General features: G+C 43.3%; 1 long non-coding RNA gene across 1 annotated transcript in view; it reads right to left on the bottom strand.

Moving 5' to 3' along the window:
• Positions 1-21,824, bottom strand: part of LOC120402103 — a 43,123-nt gene that overhangs the window by 16,882 nt on the left and 4,417 nt on the right. Inside the window, exon 2 of the long non-coding RNA XR_005596983.1 lies at positions 9,994-10,176. This is a non-coding gene — a long non-coding RNA (uncharacterized LOC120402103). The remainder of the gene's footprint in view (positions 1-9,993; positions 10,177-21,824) is intronic.

The following is a 21,824-nucleotide window of genomic DNA, read 5'->3' as shown; positions in this document are numbered from 1 at the left end:
AAACCAAAGTGTTGTTTAAAAGATGTCAAAAGAAAACATAAAATTTTCCCCTTAAGTAAAACAATGTTTAAGTTCACCCAAATCTTCATTTTTTTGGCCAAAAATGTTCAGCTGAAAACCTTTGCCCAGCACTGTTCTTTATGTCTGAATTGTAAGCCCTTTGGGATAAGGCATTGTTATCTGTCTGGTGGTTTATGTTCCACTGTGCAGCACGAGCACCATGTACACTCATAATTTAATACTAACTTACAAGATGTGATAAAACTGTGTGTTATCTGAGCAGGGCCTTATTGCTGTATTCATATGCAACACTAAATGATGGTCATGTGGCATGCATTCCAAATATGCTAGGGAAACAAAAGAGCATGCAACATCCTTGTTAAGAGAGGTTAAAAAATAAAACAGGCAAACAAAGACAGAGCCCAAGCTTTGAACCCAAGAGATTGCCAGATTAATTATGTGCAAGACTAACAAGTGACAGGTGTAATGCATTTGAGCCAGTGCAATTGGCTTGGAAGGCAGACACAACAGTTGTGACATTAGTACTTTTCAAAGAATACTCATGTGATTGTAGTTCATTTAAAAGCAAGTGGGGATATGCACTGTACTTCACACCCTCTGAATGAGAAAAAGTAATGTGCTATATGGGTGGCAAAAGCCTTACAGTGGTGAGTTACATTTGTGAGATTAATAATTACAGCTCTCAGGAGTATTGAATTGAATTATGACACCTCCTTGAAAGGTCTGTCACAACTCCATTGATCTTTGTCTCTTCTGTTCATGGACTTCACTAAACTGGCAGATATGGAGAGGTCCCTTTTGTCCCCAGACTGATCCACCTGTACCTCATCTATTATTAGAGATGGTTGAATTAAAAAACTGGTTTTTAGTATTAAAAGGGGCTTGCTATGATTGGTGGGATCATACTATTAGTGATGTGTATAGATTGCAACCTCTTCTGGGTCTTCACAAAAATGTTTGTGAATCCCAAATATTATCATGAGTGATTGTGTCATAAAATGTGTACTGGGAGTACATTCTTGGCTATCCCTCTCTTTAAAAGTGTTCAGTCATCCATCCAGGTAACATAAATTAGACCATGTGTTTGGCAAAGCAGTTGTTCAGGTGCTTAGTTTCAAGCACAGGAGTGGTCCCAGTGAGTTTGGTGGAACTACTCACATGTGTGTAACTAAGTGCTTTTGCTGAAAGTTAATCACTTTTGTCACACTATCTGTAGTGGTTCACGACCTGGAGTGCCAACCTCAGGGCACACTATCAAGAAGCACGGCAGATGCCCCAAACAGCTTGTACACTGAGTAGATTTCACCAACTCAGTAACGAGTGTAAACGCCTAAAGCCCTATAACTATCTTACCATGGAGTCTCAGACAGTCCTCTGGGGTATTCTAGTGTATCTTGCCACCTAGGCAAGCTGGACTTAGTGATAGATGGTTGCACAAAATATTCAGGTTACTCCCATTCCGAAAGGATCAGTCACTCACCCCAGTTCAATTTGCATCTCAGATCTCACACCAAAGACAATGCTTGTAGCAAGTTCTATAGTAAAACTAATGATTTTTTAACAAAAAAAAAAAGAATTACAAGGTTGAAGTTTATATACATAAATGAGTTACAGTAATTGGTTCCAAAAAGTGACAGTTGTAGTAATCTGTCAGGTCTGAATATCTTTTATCACTAAACCAGGCTGACCCTGAGGATCTCTGCTTTTGTTTTGTACCTTTGGTCCTATGAGAGTCCAAACAGCAAAAGAGATGAACAATTCTCTTGTCAACAATCTTTATTTCCTTCTTCCAGAATTCGAGCTGATGGGATGAGCTCTTTTGCATGTGGTCTCATCATGGATGTAAGAGGCAATTAAAGTATCTGTATTGTGATGTCCCACAATGGCCCATTTAGTTTTGATATGCCTTCTTGATGGGCAGGAGGCAATTCCTCCTGACCGGGTTCAGTTTTAGAGCAAACATTTTTTACATTATAAAGCAAAAATGTAAATGTTACCTTATAGTATGTGATAAAGATATAAGTTTGTAAATTGCTGCATGCATTAATCTGACATTTCATAAAGTCTAAACACTAAACACAATGTTAAGTCAAATATGCATCTTAACCATACTAAACCACAGGTGAAACAGACTGGGTTTCCAGCAAGGTAGTTGTCAGTGCTCAGCTGATGCCTAAAGCCTTGGCAAGAGCTGGCACCTGATCTGCCAGCATCACAACTTGCTCAAGAGCCTTTTGACTTCAATGGTACTAAGCTTATGCTTAATTTTAATATGAATCATGCCTTAGCAACTCTACCAACCATGAAAAAGTGTGAGTAAATAGTCGAAGAGAACAGTTCATGAATAAGATATAGGCTGGCAATGTTTTTTTTCTGCTAATATTTACAAATGGATAAATTGAAAGAAATCAGAATGTTTATGAATGATTTGCTAACCATAAAAGCACCTAACATCCATTGGGGAGTTTTTCCATTGAAGTCCATGGGTGTTGGATCAGATCCTATGTTTGTAAGGAATATTATCCATAACTACTCCTAGCACAGAATCATTATTAATCAAACCATCTGATTGTTAAGAGAAAAGATGGGCTCACTTCAGTCAGGTGCTGAGTATGTTCAACCCCCACCTCACAGGAGGCACTCAGCACCTCCCAAACCTGTCATTGAAAGTTGTCCCTCAAAAGGTTATCAAAGATTTAGTAATGCAATTAAATATTTTGACTGAGCATTTGGAGATGTGCTATGTTAACATAAGTAGCTTTTGCAATGTACTTTAAGTGATCTTTTAAGAATCAATTTAGAATTATAGTGGGGTAGCAACTACAGGCCCTGTGCTCTCCAGCTCAGAAAAACCATCAAGACAGGAAAGGAATAGTGGAAGTTCTCTGTGTTCTTCCTTTGAAGGAGTGGTGTACAGTACAGCCTGGAAGACCCATATAACCCAAGTCTCTACTGAAACACTGGAACTATCCTATAAAATATGGATATTCTGTAGGCTTTTCTGTAGACAGCACGCTCCTCTTTAGGAGTCTGTTAGAGCTGGTAGAAACATACCAATTAGTGTTCATAGGAAATGCTAGGGGTTTGTTTGTTTTAAGTTTCCTCTGATTTTTGGGGTGTTTCAATGAAGAAATCAAACAGATTTTCAGCTTTCCAAAATTGGTTTTAGAAAACTGACGAACTGTACTAAAGAAAATTGTTCTCTCATTAACTGGAAATTGACAAAATGAACATTTTTTTTTAACCAGAGCTTTGTTTTGATTTATGACAGCCTACTGAGACATGATTGGTGGGTCAGCACTCTGATCACTGTAGTCTCAATTAATTTCCCCAGTGATGGCTGATTAAGCCATTAGCTAATCAGTAGGAGAGGCAAGAAACTAATTAGCGCTCAGCTGGCTAACCTGATAAAAGCCAGGAAGGAAGTATTACAAGTGAGGGTGGGAAGACTGGGATAGCAGGGTCCAGACTGCAAGATCTTTCAAGACAGGGAGATTCCCCCTCCCCTTGGTAAAGAGGGACTGAAAGATATAGGGATTAAAACTAGTGATGTTGCACTACACTGTTTGTGGAAGGTTTGGAATAAAACACACTGAATATTAAAAGAAAGTTGGTCTGAACAATTTGAGGCATCAGAGGATGGGGACAGAGCATCACCCCCTCACATAGTTGAAAATCCAGTTATTGAAATATTGTTTTAGTAAAAAAATTCTGACCTGTTCTACAGTTTATCTTTAAAATATGGATGGCAATGTCAATCTTATGCCTGTTTCTATATGGCAACAATTAAAATAAAGAGGAAGGTTGTCATGCTGATTTGCAGGTGATGTGATCTTTTATTGGACAGTTTACTTAAGTTCCAGGCTTAACACATGTGTGTGGTTGTTGGGATCATATCATGGAGATCTGGGCTCTCCATGTTGCTGCCATCCCTACTATCTTTAGCAAAATGACTCTCGTAGGAGTTGTACTAATATTTAAAGCCCTTCATAGGATTGGCTCTAGCCACTTGTGAGATGGCCTTTCTCTCCATGACAACTGCCACCCAGGACCCCTATGTTCCACCACATATGTAACTGTTGACAAGTAGGAGTCCTCATTAGTGTGGGAGGCAGAATGTTTGCAGGAACTGGGTCAAGACTATGAAACTCCCTCCCACAAGATAGCATAGCTTATATGTTTGTAGTGGAGAGGGTGTTAACAAATATAGCTATTTGTCTTAGGGCACAGGATGGGCGGGGGAACACACACACACACACAATTTTAGGTACTTGGGAACCTCTCAGATATTACCATACATGTATATAGGAAGACAGAACAACTAATTTCACCTGATTGGTATACTGTCCATTTGGTTCTACTAAATCTGTTAACTTGTTAGGCATGCAAGCTTTGCTGTAGAGTGGGTTCTCAACCTGGGGGTGGTCAATAGAGCTGAGTGGAAAATGACATTCCTTCCCCCGCCCCCCGATGAAAACTTAACTAAAGAAAAACACACACACACACACATAATACAATTTCTAAAGACATATCCATGGACAATTTTGACTTCTCATTAAAACCCCCACCACTTTTTTTTTTGATGAAACCCAAATGTTATCTACAAAGTTTTGTTTTGTAAATGAAAAGTCAATTTTTTCTGCTGAAATCACACAGAAAGTTTATTTTTAGTCAAGCACCCAATTTTGCATTGTAAATAGCTTTCACAGAAAAATCTCAAAACCACCCTGCCCCTCCCGTATGCATAATGAGAGGGTTCCAGTCAAGATCTTGGATAAAGACAAGTCCTAGAGTAGACCCAGTTTAGACAAGGTTGGGGCCACTGCTCTAGCCAGCCTCTCTTTAATAAACCCCTGTTTGCTTTGGCTATTATGCTATCAGTTTTAATTTGTAGCTGCTTACATAGAGATGTAGCAAATTTACAGACAGTGTGAAAAAGCATTCCACACATCCCGGTAAGTGAATAAAAGGCAGTCTATCACTATACTTGCTGGGTAAAATATTCATGAAGATATGTTCAAAAAGCAACAACATGAAAGAGTTGGGACCTGAACACAGCAAATTATGAGAGAACACCAAAATGGACTGCTCAAAACTGATTAGAATCAATGACTGCTCAGAAAATACACTGTGGAAGAATGAGAAGTATTTGAAGCAATGATAGACAGCACAATACGATGTGTTCATTACAGTGGAATTTAGGTCTCAAAAATGACAAAGGAAACTAATGGGGGTTAGCAGGGAAGTGGAAAACAAATACAAAACAGTAAAAAATTCAAAAGGTTAAAATGATCCTAAAAATATAGAATCACTGGCTGGGTGACATTAAAAAAGCCATATATGAAGCACAAGACAGTATATAAAGGGCTAACAGCAAAAAGAAATCGAGCAACAATGGATGTTTTTTAAGCAAATGCTGTGTATATTGTACAATTTTCTAAACAGACTGCAATCAATTCCTTTAAGTAAAAATATGGTGGAGTAGTGGAAAACGTTATTAGAACTATTTGAAATATTGTTAGTAGCTCTGGATTTTTCACATGAGAGAGTTAAGGCTATAATCACCTTCAGTGCTTAATTTGTAATGAAAGGTGTGGGGGCTTAAGCAATTTCTTTTACTTTCGTAAGTGATGCGGCAAGCCCAGAGATGCCAGAGCTATGAACTGCCAAGCCTAGACATGCCTGGGATCAGCCCTGGCAAGCCTTGGCACAAATTAAGCACTGATCATCTTTGCGTTGAAGGATCCCAGAGCACATTCCATGTTGCATACTGCATATACAGTGACCAATCCATGCACAGCTTCATTGGAGAAGTGGGCCTAATTCTGCAAAGTACGAGTGCCCCCAACTCCTAATGACACTTAGGGCATTGAGAGCACTCAACACCTCAGAGGGCTAGGCCCAGAGATAATCCAAATGTTCCTAAGAAATCCCTCATCTCTCCTATGGCAATATTCTGCTACCTGTACTCAAGTTCAGTTGTCCCTTATTTGGTGTGTAGTCCAATGATTGTCTGTTTCCTCATTTGGAAGGGCTTCCGATGCTCAATAATTTAATAAAGCATGTCCTGACATGGGTGTTCCTCACTTTTAACTCATCATGTTAATTGTAGTAGCCTTCCCTGTAGTCTGGCAGGTATAGTATTCAATAAAGGCTTGAATGGTTTGTAATCAGACATACTTCTCTGCCTGCCTAACATATGAATGAAATGTTAGAGTGGCGTAAGCCAATGCCAATAAAGCTCATACTGTCTGCAGTAGAGCTGGCTGAAATAAACCAACAAAAATTTTTAACACCCCCCCCCCCCCCGCCCACATGAGCAGTTGCTAGTCTTTTCTGTTCAAGTTTTATTTAAACAAAAACATTCCAACTAGCTCTATTTTGTTCATGGTTCTGTGCAGAACAAAAAATATTAGATTACTATTGGACTACCATTTTGCATAAGACACATTCACATCACATTTTAGCGCATTCGCTTGAATCAATAGTAGTAAATAGGAGTCAAAATATGCACAGCAAGCACATTGCTCAGGTTATCCTTTATCAGTGCAAGTGCATTGCCTGAGTGGTACTGATCACATAATGCCTTTACTCAGAAGTGTATTCAAAGGTGCAATGATATCAGCCTCTTTTGGAATATACTAGGTGAGATCAGAGGCGGCAGGTTTGTATAATTTTTGGTGGGGCTCAAAATGGTGGTGCCCCCCCGCTCCCGCCCTGTAAGCCGATATAAAATGAAGCTACAACGCGTCAGTGCCACAAGATTACAAGGGTCAATTAAAAGTGGAAAGTCAGAAGCAGCACTTGCCTACTTCAATATACAGTATTATATTTTGTTGCACCTGTTGTGATGAAGTGGGAATGTTCTTAATATTTTCTCTGAATACTGTGTGGGTGCCTCAGTTTCCCCTGCAAGATGCCAACTGAAGGTGTTGGGGACAAAGAGATCAGGTGGCCTCCTTGTCCGGAAGAGACACAGAGGCCAGAGGAGGGAGTGTCAGTTTGGAGCTGGCTGGGGAAATGGGGAGAGACCCAGAACTTGGTTCTGGGCTCCCCACACCCCAAGATGGACCTGACAGAGGGGTTCTGTTTTCTGTACCAACAAGCTCTGTTTAAACTGTGTTCCCGTCATCTAATAAACCTTCTGTTTTACTGTCTGGCTGAGAGTCACATCTGACTGCGGAGTTGGGGTGCAGGGACCTCTGGCTGCCCCAGGACCCCGCCTGGGCGGACTCACTGCGGAAAGTGCATGGTGTGGAAGGGCATGCTGAATGCTCTGAGGTGTAAGCTTCTTGCCCTGGAGACAGTCTGCTCAGAGAGGAGGCTCCCCCAGAGTCTTGACTGGCTTTGAAGGAGTGGTTCCAGAGCATCCCAGCATCCCCTTCCACCCCATGCACTTCCCTGAAGTCCGCACAGGCACTAACACTCCCTCCTCTGGCCTTTGTCAAGAAGACTAACAGCATTTTGGGCTGTATAAGTAGGGGCATTGCCAGCAGATCAAGGGACATGATCATTCTCCTCTATTCAACATTGGTGAGGCCTCATCTAGAGTACTACGTCCAGTTTTGGGCCCCACATTGCAAGAAGGATGTGGAAAAATTGGAAAGTCCAGTGGAGGGCAACAAAAATGATTAGGGGGGTGGAGCACATGACTTCTGAGGAGAGGCTGAGGGAACTGGGATGGTTTAGTCTGCAGAAGAGAAGAATGAGGGAGGATTTGATAGCTGCTTTCAACTACCTGATAGGGGGTTCCAAAGAGGATGGATCTAGACTGTTCTCAGTGGTAGCAGAGGACAGAACAAGGAGTAATGGTCTCAAGTTGCAGTGGGGGAGGTTTAGGTTGGATATTAAGAAAAACTTTTTCACTAGGAGGGTGGTGAAACACTGGAATGGGTTACCTAGGGAGGTGGTGGAATCTCCTTCCTTAGAGGTTTTAAAGGCCCGGCTTGACAAAGCCCTGGCTGGTATGATTTAGTTGGGAATTGGTCCTGCTTTGAGCATGAGGTTGGACTAGATGACCTCCTGAGGCCCCTTCCAGCCCTGAGATTCTATGATACTCTAAACTGACCACCAAATTTAAGTTGCGTGTTTTTCCTATCAGGTGAGGACTCTGGGGCAGGGCTGGGGATAAGGAACTTGGGGTGCAGACAGGCTGCCCCAGGGCTAGGGCCAAAGAGGACTCCCCTCCACTCTCCCTGGCAGCAGCAAGCTCCAGGGGAGGGACCTCTCCTCTCCCCCCCCAGTTCACTGCACATGCTCCTAGGGTCCCTCTCAGGTCCAGAAAGCCCACTCGCCTCCCCTATGGTGGGTACCGAGGGGGGAGGTTGCCATCACGTGTGGCCTCCCCTGCTGCCACCCCTCACCATAGCCTCACTGGGGATGGGGCTGCCCCTTGCCCAGCATGGTGCAGGAGTGGGGACTGCAGGGTGGTAGCTGGGGAGGGGCACAGTATCACAAAATTCACCCAAGCCCCAGCTGCACAGGTCTAGGAAGCTCCCCTCCCCATTGGTGTAGCCAGGTTCTAACATCAGGGGGAGCGAACACGTAAAAAAAGGTGCCAGCCAACATATCCAATTACTAATCAGGTAGTGCTATAACAAGAGATTATGCTATTACCATTATCCAGTCAGCTTGCACGCTACTATTTTGAATTAGTGATAATTCAGAGAGAGAGAACAATTATTAACCAGATGCCTGGTTATCCACCAGCCACTTTGCTCCAGCCCATGGCACAAAGCACCATAAACGCAGTAGAATCTGGCCAAGAGACTATTCTCCTCTAATTGGCATCTGCTACACTCCCCCCTCCCCTGCCCCCAGTCCCCACTATTCAGGATGTACTGGGTGAAAAGGTGGCATTGCGGAAGCATTTAGCAGGCAACTGAGAACTCCTACAGAGCACTGTGCAGCCCCTGAGATCATTGCTGAGTTCTGAGCACTGGGTCTGCAGCTAGTCAGCAGTGAGATGAGGAGACACAACTGGCACCTTAAAGCACCTTTACCCCTCCCCTTCCTTCACAAGCTGCACTAAGCCCCCTTTCACAGCCCTGGGCGCAGCACGGGGAGGGGGGTAAGTGCAGGGGGCAATAACCCAAAGTCGCTCCTTTGCCTCCTGGTCCTGCTGCTCCCTCCATCCCCTCTGCTGAAGAGAGACCACGAGAAAAAAACATCCCCCCCTCCTTTTCCTTCCTTCTCCACCGGCACCAGCTGGGCTTCAGAGCCCCCTTCCCTGCCGCACGGCCACCTTGCTCTGCACGGGGCTGCCTGGGACCAACAGGGCTGCTGCTCCTCAGTCCCCCACCGCACTGGGGGGGGGCTGCGCTGCCAGCCCTCCCCCTCCCGGCAGAGCCCACCCTGGCTCCGGGAGCGGGCAGCTGCAAGCGGGCGGGCACCTCCTCCTCCTCCTCTCCCCGGGAGCCCGCAACCAGCTGACGCTGCCTGCAGCCCCCAGCCCGGGCTGGGGCTGCAGGAGGGTGGTGCAGAGCCCAGAGCCAGCTGGTGGCCACATGCAAAACCCAGTCCGGACTCCAAGTCCGGAGCCCAGTGCTGGCTGCCTGGAAAGGTGCTGATTTTGGAAAATGTGCTCAGAGGGGAGCAGCTGCTTCCCCCCTTCCACCCCACTACGCTACTGGGTGGGCGGGGATGCTCAGGGGCTAGGGGTGGTGGTAGTGGCAGGGGCCAGTGCCTGCTCCATGCAGGGCCAGGGGAGAAATCCAGCTCCAGATATTGGTGGGGCACAGCCCTCAGCCTTGAATATTCCTGGGGCTGGGGCTCCTCGAGCCCATATAACTTGGCGCCTATGGGTGAGATAACGGACCATACCAAATGGTGACTAAACAGTCTTAATCTATGGACCTTGCTGTTTGAGCTATGACTCTAACCTTTCCTTGACCATGTTTAACTTGCAATGGAGTCCCACAGGAACTGTGTTTCATCCATCACAGCTTTATTTGGCAAAATATCTTTTTTTACCTTTGTTTCTTTATGTTTTGGTTTCTTGCATTGTGTTATCTGACTGCATAGCCATCAACATGTTCAGTCTCATCAACTGCAGCAATAATTTGATCAACACTTGCACACACTCCACAGCTATCACTTAGCCTTCAGCTTGCTCCAGACACCTTCCTGCTGATCTCAAAACTGTGTCGCCAGCATCTACCATTGTAACAGAAATTGGTTTTAGGTACTTCATCAACTGTTCTGTTCTCAGTTACCTCTGTCCTCTTTGCTCCTTTTAAAATCAGGATTCATTGCCTTCTGACACCACACCATTGCTTACTTGAGTAAAGGAAGAGAATGGAACTTTAGGAAATTTATCTTTAGATTTTAGTTTCCCTGAGCCAGATTCTGAGCTGGTATAAATTGTCCTAGCTTCACTGACTTCAGAGCTAGGCTGCTTTATGCTAGCTGAGAATATGGTCCCACAAAGTCTAAAATGTATTGTTTATTTCTAGTAAGAGATGCTGAATTTAAAACACCAGGCTGCTTTTTTCCTGTTTGTGTGTTGGAGTGGATGTTTTTGCTTCATGGGTTAGGTAATATTTATGGTGTTTTACATATATCCCATCCCCTTGCACAGTAATCCCATAGATCTATGAGGTTAAGGCACTTTCACAATACTTCTTACCAGAAGGACAACAGCATAAATTGTTACAGTGAGAGATCAGTGGATTTTTTTATGCTATAAAAAAGATTTTCAAATGTTGTTAATGATTTTAAAGTGCATCAATTAGGAGTATTTGGAAAATACCTAGCACAGGGCAGGAGTTTCCATAAATACTAATATATTCACTACTAAAATTATACAGCTTTTATGCAGCCACATCCAGATAGGGTTTTTATCCTAGTAACTCTTCAATTTATGAGATCAGAAGCAGAAACATTTTTCAAGATTAGATCATATCTGATTTAGGGTGAAGAGGTTTATTTTTTGGTTAGTATTGTAACCTATTTGAGTGGATTTTCCTTGTTTCTGTACCAGCATATCTTCATCTCTCTTTATTTGGTAAAGTTGGAGGTAGTCCATTTCTGATGCTCAAATTCAAAGCAAAAATGAAAATGGAACCAAGTACCTGTTCTTGTGTTGAATTCCCTATTCAAGCAGGCTCTGGAAAATATTCAGCACAAAAACATTAAGATATATAGTTTCAATATTTTCCCCTCTGAAATTTTCTTGGTACATCCTGGTTCACTTGAAGTATCCTGCAAATGCCCACCCTGGCAAATGGGAGGGATTCAAGGCACAACTCTGTGCTTAACTCAATTTTCATCATTACTTAGCATTTGTACAGTTGAACATACTCAGAAGTATGTAAACCAACCCCCCACACAGATGTCAGCAATTTCCAAGCTGTCGTTTGTGGAGCATCTGCTAGTGGTCCAGGAGAGCTGGCTGGTCATGTGGTGCTTCCCTCATTGTTCATTTCAAAGAAAGGCCAGTGAAAATAAGGAAGAGGCAGTTTGTTGCCAATGGCTGTTTCTACCTAAGGAGGAGACTGGAGCTGCCATTAAGGACTGGAGCCACCAGACATCCACAGCAGAAGAATGTCCAGGGAAGTAACAGAGGAAATGAGACAGCCAGGTTAAAAAAAAAGGGAACCATGCATCAGCAAAATATATGAAGGGGAAAGAGGGAGAAGGGGAACAGGGATATGATTGCATTAAACAGCTGAAAATACAGAAAAGGGTGCTTTTGGTGGGCCCATTGCCACAGTATCTGAGCACCTCACAATTTTAACTTTTTTTCCCTTTCACAACAACTGAGGTAGTGAGGTGCTTTTGCTCTCATTTTGAATATGGAAAACGAGCTGATTCCTGTGTGATGGTAGCCAGACAGAGTCTGCAGGAGACCTCATAATTGATCCCACATCTCCCCAAAACTCATGCTGGTGTCTTAACCACTAGGCCATCCTTCTTTTGGCTTGGAGCATTTGCCTATGTAAGCATTGGCTATAGTTTGTAATCACAAATAGTATGGTAGGTGAAGCACATGACAACCTCTCAATGAATACGACTCACTTAAAGTTTGGAACTGCTGATTCAAAGGGTTGAATTCATCTGAGTATTTTACTATCATCGGATTGCATTTTTTTTAAATGTATCATCCTTCAAGATACCTTCAGATGGTTTTCCTCAATGAATTTCTCTGAATTTGTATGTGGTTTGGTAATAATGCACCTTTTATTTGTGGTGTGAGTTTTTGCTAGTCACATGGACAATGTAAATGACAATTTTCTTACCATGTCTTGGCCACAAAAAAAGGTCTTTCAATATACTGCAGTGTGTGCACGTGGAAAAGTCAATTAGTTGGATTTAATTAGAATTTGGGATCTGTGTTACTAGATTTTCACCAAGCTGAAGTTTTATCAGCAACTCTGAGGTCCTTTTCAGTTTATGTCTTTTCATTCTTATGAATAAAATATTTGTCTTACCTAAACCATATTGTGTTTTTCTAACTTTGATTTAATGCTTGTTTCAGAAAAAGTACATGGAGCATTAAATATTAGCAGCACAAATGTGTTAATATTTAAGAAGAAACATCCTCCTATATGTACTTCAGTTATGAGTGTTTTAAAGGAGAGATACTCTTAGCATCTTGTTGGTGTCTTGCAAATAAAGAGCTGATGACTTCAATTTAAGTGGAGAAAAAACTAAAGTTACTTATTTTGAGGTTTGGAAATCTGATACAGTGCTATAGAGGCACATCCCTGAGGTGATGGCTTGGGGTAGCCCATCTTGGAAAAGACACAGGAGAGTTGCACTGAATATTATGGAATAAAGTGCCAAGAACCAACAGTATATAGAAGCAAACTTCTGATTTTAAGCTGGGGCAGCCAGAGCTCACTTAGCCTTTTCAGGCAAGCCTGTCTAGGAGAAGGAAACCTCTGATTTCAAATCTGAGTAGTCCAGCTTGTTTACTTTGGAAAGTAAGCAGATGAGGATGGAACAGCTGATAGGTTAGCCTGCAGGCTAACCTGGCATTCCCATGAGTTGGATAAGGTGGATTGGCTTAACAAGTCATTACATCTGAACATGATGTGTTATAGAAATAGTACAGCAAACCAAGATGCTTTATATGGAGTCTAACCTAGGCCTGAAAGGCCTAACAAATGGAAAGAGTCATGGATTTTGGGTAATGGCCAAACACATTACACATAGGGTTCTAACATTCCAGTTTGCACTATTTATTCCAGGCCAGACTGAGCTAGTGGCAGAGGAGTAAGGAAGTCACAAGTTTCCTTTGCTGGAATACTGGAGACTCACTGGCTGGGTACAAGAGAGTTGAAAGTTGGAAACACTTTTACCTTGTATATTCAAGTGGACAAGCAAAGCATAGTTGTGGGCTTGCTAGAGCAGTGGATAAGAACAGCTGGGAACCAGTGTTTGAGCAGATTGTAGGCAGTAGTAAAGCTTGCTATGACAATAAGCTATTCATAACTGTCCTGCTGTTATACACCAGCAAAAGCAGAAGGAGAGAAGGACAGCTTTTAATCAAACATCTGAATAGCATCATAGAAGAAATTCCTGGTGATGATAGGATTCTGATAATAGGCAATATGAATACAAAGGTTGGTTGTGGACATGGTAAGCAAATAAATAATGTTGGACCACACAGCATCAGAATAGCTAACAATCATGAGGAAAGGTTTAGAACTTGCTGTGAAGTGCACAGTGTGATTACTGGCTGTACTTGGTTTCCTCACAAAGACATGCACAAGGTTACATGGAACTCACCAGCTGATCAAACCAAAAACTGCATTGCCTTTTATCAATAAGATCAATAAGTGTGGTCAAAGGTCACTGAGTGTGGCAATGATCATGTACTACCAATAGGAAAGATTAAGTTAAAATCCAAGAAAAAGGTGAATGCAACTGGAATCAAATTTGATCTTGATCACTTAAAAGGCAGCTCTGTGAGGGAGGCATACTAGGTGATGCTTGCAAGGAGATTCTGGCCATTAAATTTGTGAAGACCTCACTGCAGACTGGATAGGAAATATTCAAGGAAGTGAAAAATCAGCTGAGGAAGCTATAGGAAGGCATAAGTAAACAAGGAAAAGCTGGATATTCAAAAAACACAGGAAAAACATAAACAAACCAAGACTGTTGGGAAGTAGTAAAAGTATTATGCAAATCAGTGAAGTCACAGACTGGACAAGCAAAGGTTTGCAGAGGGTGGCGGGGTGTGGGGTGGGAAGAAGAGTCTCTACAGCTAGAGGAAGCATTAAGAAAATATATGAATATACAAAAAGTTTAAGTTAGATGGATACACAACAATGCATGTGGAAAGAATAGCTACCAGTGAACTCACAACAAATGCTGGAGCATTAGAACAAAGTTTTGAACCCTGACGTTCATCTGGAGACAAGCATTCTAGATATGCTAGATGAACAGATTCATTTTGCCTTGCAAGCGGCCATCTCCACTGTACTACTACCACCATCAGAAGAAAACAGAGCAGTGAAGCGGTTTTTAAAAAGTGGGAAAGCTGCAGGAATAGACGATAGATCAGCTGATCTGTTAAAAGCTGGCAGAACAAGTGTTGTCAAAGCATTAGAAAATGTATAAGAGGGTATGGGAACAAGGAGAGGTATCAGATCACTGGCTAAAGGTAATAGTTTTAGCAATCTTGAAGAAAGGAGATCTAGCTGATCTGAACAGAAGTTTAAGTTTATTGTCCATGGGGGGGGGGGGAGAAGGAGGAGGAAATCATGATGAAAGTAATAGTCAGATTAAGTCCAGTTTTAGAGGAAGTAGTAGGCAAGGAATAGTGCAGCTTCAGACCAGGCCACAGGTACGCTGGCCAGACAGTCACATTCCCACAGTTGATTGGGGGGGGGGGGGAGAGGGAGGGGAGAAAGAGTAAAAACGGGTATTAAAATGTTTGTTGTTTTCACCAACTTCACAAAGGCATTTGATTCAGTTTGGAGGGAAGCATTATGGAAAGTAACTAAACCATATGGAGTTCCAGATGAGATCATTGCAATTATAAAACCTATGCAGAAAGACTTCTGCAGTGTCATATGACTTGATGAAAAAATAAGCAATGGGTTCAAGTATGGTGTAAGACAAGGGGGCATGAAATCACTGTGCCTTATGTTGTTAAAGTGGACATGTTTAAACTAATGCAGATACTCTTTGCTACCTTGGCAAATTGGTGTAGTCAACTTGGACTTAAAATAAATGCAAAGACGACAAAGTGCTTGCATCTTGGAAATGAAACAATAGAGAGTTGAACTGCTGCAGTGGTGAAGTTGTAGAACAAGTAGGATGTTGTGTACCTAGGAAGCTTGATCAGTGCCAATGTTCCATCGATGAGGATGTTAAAAGGAGATATGCCTTAGCCAGAGGTGAAAGGAAGCCAGTTTTGCCAGTAGGGTGTACTGGCAAGAGCCAGTATGCCGTGCTGGACTGGACCAGCTTCTGCAGTGGTGATTTAAAGGGCCCAGGGCTCCAGCTGCTGCGGGGATCCCTGGGCCCTTTATATCCCTGCCAGAGCTCTGGCAGCCAGGCTCAGAGCTCTGCAGCGGCTGGAGTCCCGGGTCCTTTAATTCGCCCCGAGCCCCGGGGCTCCCAGCTGCCTCTGCAGCTAGTAGCTCCGAAGTTATTTAAAGGCCCTGGGTCTCCCAGCCACAGCTGGAGCCCCAGGGCCTTTAAGCCCCTCCTCTTTCTGGTTGAGGCCCTGCCCCCACTCAGGACTCTGGCATACTAGTAAGTCCTTTAAGTTACTTTCACCCCAGCCTTAGCCACAGGTGTGGCACAGACACTGACAATTATGGACTGAAAAAACTTTGCTTGGTACCAAAGTAAAAATTTATCAAACCAGTGTACTGATAGTATTACTTTATGGTCTGAAAACAGCTGCATTCAATGAAACAGGTATTAAAAGGCTGGAGGCAGTAGAGATGAGAGTTCTTTGAAATATGGTAGGGGTAAAGTGGAATGATTTTAAAACAAATGAAGGAAAGTAGGATGGGAAATCAGTGTCTAAGATTGTATCCAATGGAAAAGATTGTGGTGTGTGGACACTGTAGGAGATAAATAGATGCTAGGATTCCAAAGAGAATAATGCAATACAATTAAGTCCAACTTGGGCCTGGTCTACACTATGCGTTTAAACCAAATTTAGCAGCGTTAAACCAAATTAACCCTGCACCCATCCACACAACGAAGCCCTTTATATCGATATAAAGGGCTCTTTAAACTGATTTCTGTACTCCTCCCCGACGAGGGGAGTAGCGCCGAAATCGGTATTGCCATGTTGGATTAGGGTTAGTGTGGCTGCAATTTGACAGTATTGGCCTCCGGGCGGTATCCCACAGTGCACCATTGTGACTGCTCTGGAAAGCCATCTGAACTCGGATGCACTGGCCGGGTAGACAGGAAAAGCCCCACGAACTTTTGAATTTCATTTCCTGTTTGCCCAGCGTGGAGCTCTGATCAGCACGGGTGACGATGCAGTCCCAAATCCAAAAAGAGCTCCAGCATGGACTGTACGGGAGATACTGGATCTGATCACTGTACGGGGAGACAAATCTGTTCTATCATAGCTCCGTTACAGAAGACGAAATGACAAAGCATTTGAAAAAAATCTCCAGGCTATGATAGACAGAGGCCACAGCAGGGACTCAGCACAGTGCTGTGAGACAAGCGTAATGTAAAGCCAAAGAATCAAATGGATACTCATGGAGCGATGGGGGGGGACGACTGAGGACTCCAGCTATCCCACAGTCCCCGAAAAACATTGCATTCTTGGCAGAGCTCCCAATGTCTGAAGGGTCAAAAACATTTTCCCGGGTGTTTCAGGGTATATGTTGTCAATTTACCCCCTTCCCCCCCAAAAGAAAAAGGAAAAAAATCGTTTCTCACCTTTTTTCAATGTCACCCTATGTCTACTGCATGCTGCTGGTAGACGGGGTGCTGCAGTGCTGAACAGCAGCATCCCCTCCCCTCCCTGGTGGCAGATGGTGCAAAATGACCGATATCCGTCATCATCCTGTGAGTGCTCCTGGCTGGCCTTGGTGAGGTCGGCTGGGGGTGCCTGGGCAAAAATGGGAATGACTCCCTGTTATTCCCGGCAGACAGTACAGAAGGATTGAAAACCATCCTCATCATAGCAACTGGAGGCTGAGCGCCGCCTCCCCCCACTTTCATGTCTAATGAAGATTCTGTACTGCCTGGACTATCATAGCAGCGGGAGGCTGCCTCCCCCTCATTTTCTCACTAAAGATTCAGTGTTTCTTATTCCTGCATTCTTTATTACTTCATCACACAAATGGGGCGGGGGACACTGCCACAGTAGCCCAGGAGGGGTGTGGGAGGAAGGAAGCAACGGGTGGGGTTGTTGCAGGGGAACCCCCTAGAATGGCATGCAGCTCATCATTTCTGCGGGATATCTGGGGCTCTGACACAGAGCGGCTGTGCTCTCTGGTTCTCTAGTAGACTTGCCCCATATTCTAGGCAGGACTGACTATTTTTAGACAAAACATAAAAGGAAGTCTGGGGAGTCATTCCCAGTTTTGTCCATGTGCCCCTGGCCGACTTCAGCGAGGCCAGCCAGGAGCACCCATGACAGCAGCAGACGGTACAAAAGGATTGATAACTGTCATTGCCAATTTCCAATTGCAGATGGTGATATAGGGCTGGTAACCGTCTCTGCTACCTTGCAAAGGCAAATGAATGCTGCTGTGTAGCACTGCAGTACCACGTCTGTCAGCAGCATCCAGTACACATACGGTGACAGTGACAAAAGGCTAAAACGGGCTCCATGGTTGCCATGCTATGGCATCTGCCAGGGCAATCCAGGGAAAAAGGGCGCGAAATGATTGTCTGCTGTTGCTTTCACAGAGGAAGGATTGAGTGACGACATTTACCCAGAATCACCCGCGACACTGTTTTTGCCCCATCATGCATTGGGATCTCAACAGAGAATTCCAATGGGCAGAGGAGACTGCGGGAACTATGGGATAGCTACCCACAGTGCAACACTCTGGAAATCGACACTAGCCTCGGTACATGGACGCACACCGCCGAATTGATGTGCTTAGTGTGGCCGCGTGCATTTGACTTTATACAATCTGTTTTAAAAAACAGTTTCTGTAACATTGGAATAATCCCATAGCGTAGACATACCCTTAGAGTCTAGCCACAGACTAGATGGTGGGAATTGTATGCAAAGATATGAGTTAGTGGGCTTAATGGAGGAACAAGCCTTGGACAGGAATGAATGGTAATGCTGTACTGCTGCCTGTGCCTGTAACGGTGCTCCAGATGGAGAATGAAGTTCTTGACTATTGGAAACTGCCTACTCTGAGACTATTTCCCTGGGGAAGAATTACTGCCTTGCAATTCTGAATTATTTTCTGTGCTATTTATGAGCTTCTTAATCATGCAGGGTGACTTAAGTTTAGCTTTATTTTGTTTAGTGCAGTGAGTAATTTTGGCTGATTCTTTAGAATTGCAATGGGAACAAGAGAGAGGGAGTGTATATGCATGCTCATGGTTGACTTTTCTAGTTTTCCTTTGCAATCAGAGACCTTTGAATTTTCTCATCTGAAACAGTAAGATCCTAATTCTCCACTGCCTTGCTAGTCATTTGTAATTACACCTATGCAAAAAGGGTGTAGACATCAAATGAGAATGGCAGTGTTACACTCATTTTGTATTCACTTTTACAGGTGCAAACAGCAGCACAAGATGCAGAGCAGTGGAAAGTCAGGCATCTGTTTGTGTCTGCCTGTCTGTCTTCCATGACAAACCATCTAAGCCAACCTCTGGAGTCCATTACTATCACTATAGTTGAACATTTCATTGTTATCTAGGTGATATACAGATTTATCTAGCACTTCATTTCATTTGTGATCCATCTAGTCTGGGATCTTTTCTCTGGCAGTCAGCACCAGATACTGCCAAGGAATTGCAAGATACCCTGAAGTAGACAATGGAATAAATTTGCATTAACTGACAATTAGTAATGGGTATACAAACTGAAGCATAAAACACCTTTTCATTCTATCAATATAAATGCCTATGCTTTTCTAAATCCTGCTCAGCTCTTGGCCTCAATTACATCTTGTGGCAATGAGTTCCACAGGCTAATTATGCATTGTATTAAAATATATTTCCTTTTATTGGCTTTAACTTGTTCACATCATATTGAGAACAGATGACAAAGAAACGCATGAAGACTCTTCCTAACAATCTTTATTACTCAGTCCCAGGCACTTTGTGGGCTTACTTCCATCTCTGGCAATCAGTTTTGATAATGCAATCATACAAATGTCAAATCTAAAAGTCTTCCATGTTACACTACCTATGCAGTCATCATTTGATCAATACTTTGTATCTGATGCCAAGGCTTCTTCCTATCACGCACAGAAAACACAAACTGAGATCGATGGCAAGTATGATTGATAAGGATGTGTTGTGTTAACATTTTCATTACACCTAGGATCAGATATTAGGATTCATCCTCAGATCTTCAAGTATGTGCCATTATAAATGGAACACTCATGCAAATGCTACCACTGCAGTGATTCTTCCTGGATATTGACTATTTGACCTAGTACTCAAATTTTGTCATCAGTATCTCATTGAACTTCTGTTGACAATACTTTTGCCAGTTTGTTATCCCTAAACATTATTCCTTTGACACTTGATTCTTACAACCAAATGTTGCTTGCCTTTCAGATAAGCAATCTGCTTAAAATCAATGAGACAATCACCCTTGCATTACACCGTGTTGCTTCCCAGGAGTACCCACCACCTGCCCACAACATGGGGAATCCTTGTCTGTGACTGCTGTAGGTCAGTCCCCTGTCCCAACTGGTCACAGGCAACACAAGCACTCTCCTCTCAGCCTATGCAGGTTAGCGATAGGCATGCTCCAGCCACCAATCCCTCTGAGCATCCCCCTGGAGTGTCCAGCCCCTGTTCTTTGTACTTCCACTTAACACTCACATGTTCCCAACCAGCTTATCAGTTGCCCTTCAGATCACCACTCTGTTTAGCATCAGAGGGGTAGCCGTGTTTGTTGCTTTTTACAAATCCAGACTAAGAGTCCTGTGGCACCTTAAAGACCGACAGATGTATTGGAGCATAAGCTTTTGTGGGCGAAATGCATGCATCTGACAAAGTGGTATTTGCCCATGAAAGCTTATGCTCCAATACATCTGTTAGTCTTTAAGGTGCCATAGGGCTCTGTGTTGCTTTTTACACTGTTTAGCATATAGCACTTAAACTTTTTACGTGTTTCACTTTAAACATATGAGTATATAGAGTCTTGAGAAGTAGCATGTCAAAGTATTGAAAAGAAATGGTTTCATGTAAAAAACAAAACCCAACCATAACACGCGAAAGCCTAGACTTGATTACCAAACTACTCTGTCTGATGAAGTTTTGCTCCCTCAAAGGGCTGGTCTACACTGGGAGGTTACATCGCCATAGCTATGTCTCAGCGAAAAATCCAGCCCTCAGAGACGTAGTTATGCTGACTAGCCCCTGATGTAAACAGCACTAGGTTGATTGAAGAATTTTTCCATTGACCTAGTCACTGCTGCTCTGGGATGGGGTCACCTATACAGATGGGAGAACTCCTGTCAGCATAGGTCATGTCTACACTGAAGTGCTACAGTGGCACTGTAGCAGTCTAAATGTAGACATGAGAAGGCTCTGCAGCATTTTCCACCCAGGTTGGCTGACTCTTCTCATAAGACAGAATGAGAACCGTCTTCTTGCTGAAGGCACAAGGGTGTACTTCAGTATTCCCAGTTATTCCCCCCAAATCCATTGTCTTTACTTGTAAACAGGGTGCCCCTTTGCTGTGTGTTTTTCCCTGCAGTTTCTCATGTAAATTCATAAGCTCTTCATTAGCATCAGGCTCTGTAAAAACAATGTAAGCCACACAATACATCATGACAAGACAGAGAAATAAGAGTCTGCTACTCCCTACTGGACTAGAATTTGTCACCTTTTGGTGACCTGTCTTAACTCACATAACTATTCTTAAGAGTATCAGTATACACAGCTCCTTAAATATCATCTGCACATACATCTTACAGCAACAAAGAATCCTGTGGCACCTTATAGACTAACAGACGTTCTGCAGCATGAGCTTTCGTGGGTGAATACCCACTTCTTCAGATGCAAGAGACGTAGTTATGCTGACTAGCCCCTGATGTAAACAGCACTAGGTTGATTGAAGAATTTTTCCATTGACCTAGTCACTGCTGCTCTGGGATGGGGTCACCTATACAGATGGGAGAACTCCTGTCAGCATAGGTCATGTCTACACTGAAGTGCTACAGTGGCACTGTAGCAGTCTAAATGTAGACATGAGAAGGCTCTGCAGCATTTTCCACCCAGGTTGGCTGACTCTTCTCATAAGACAGAATGAGAACCGTCTTCTTGCTGAAGGCACAAGGGTGTACCTTCTTGCATCTGAAGAAGTGGGTATTCACCCACGAAAGCTCATGCTGCAGAACGTCTGTTAGTCTATAAGGTGCCACAGGATTCTTTGTTGCTTTTACAGATCCAGACTAACACGGCTACCCCTCTGATACTTGATACATCTTACAGTGATTAGAACAATCAGTGCATTACTGGCTGTTGGTAGAGACCTCACATGTCACCCTTTGGGGCACTATTACTTAGATTTCAGACCCAGGGGATCCCTGTAAGCCTCTATGCACTCTGAGGTCCTCTGCCAATTGGCACCAACTGGTCCTGGGGGTCACAAATATCTGACAAGGTTTGGCTGCTAGTCAGTCTTTTTGGTCATATTCTGCTGATTTATGGGTCAGTAA

The sequence above is a fragment of the Mauremys reevesii genome, linkage group 3, assembly GCF_016161935.1.
Source record: "Mauremys reevesii isolate NIE-2019 linkage group 3, ASM1616193v1, whole genome shotgun sequence".
NCBI classification, from domain to species: Eukaryota; Metazoa; Chordata; order Testudines; family Geoemydidae; genus Mauremys; species Mauremys reevesii.
The sequence above is the reverse complement of the archived record's forward strand: the minus strand, read 5'-3'. Positions and strand labels throughout refer to the sequence as shown.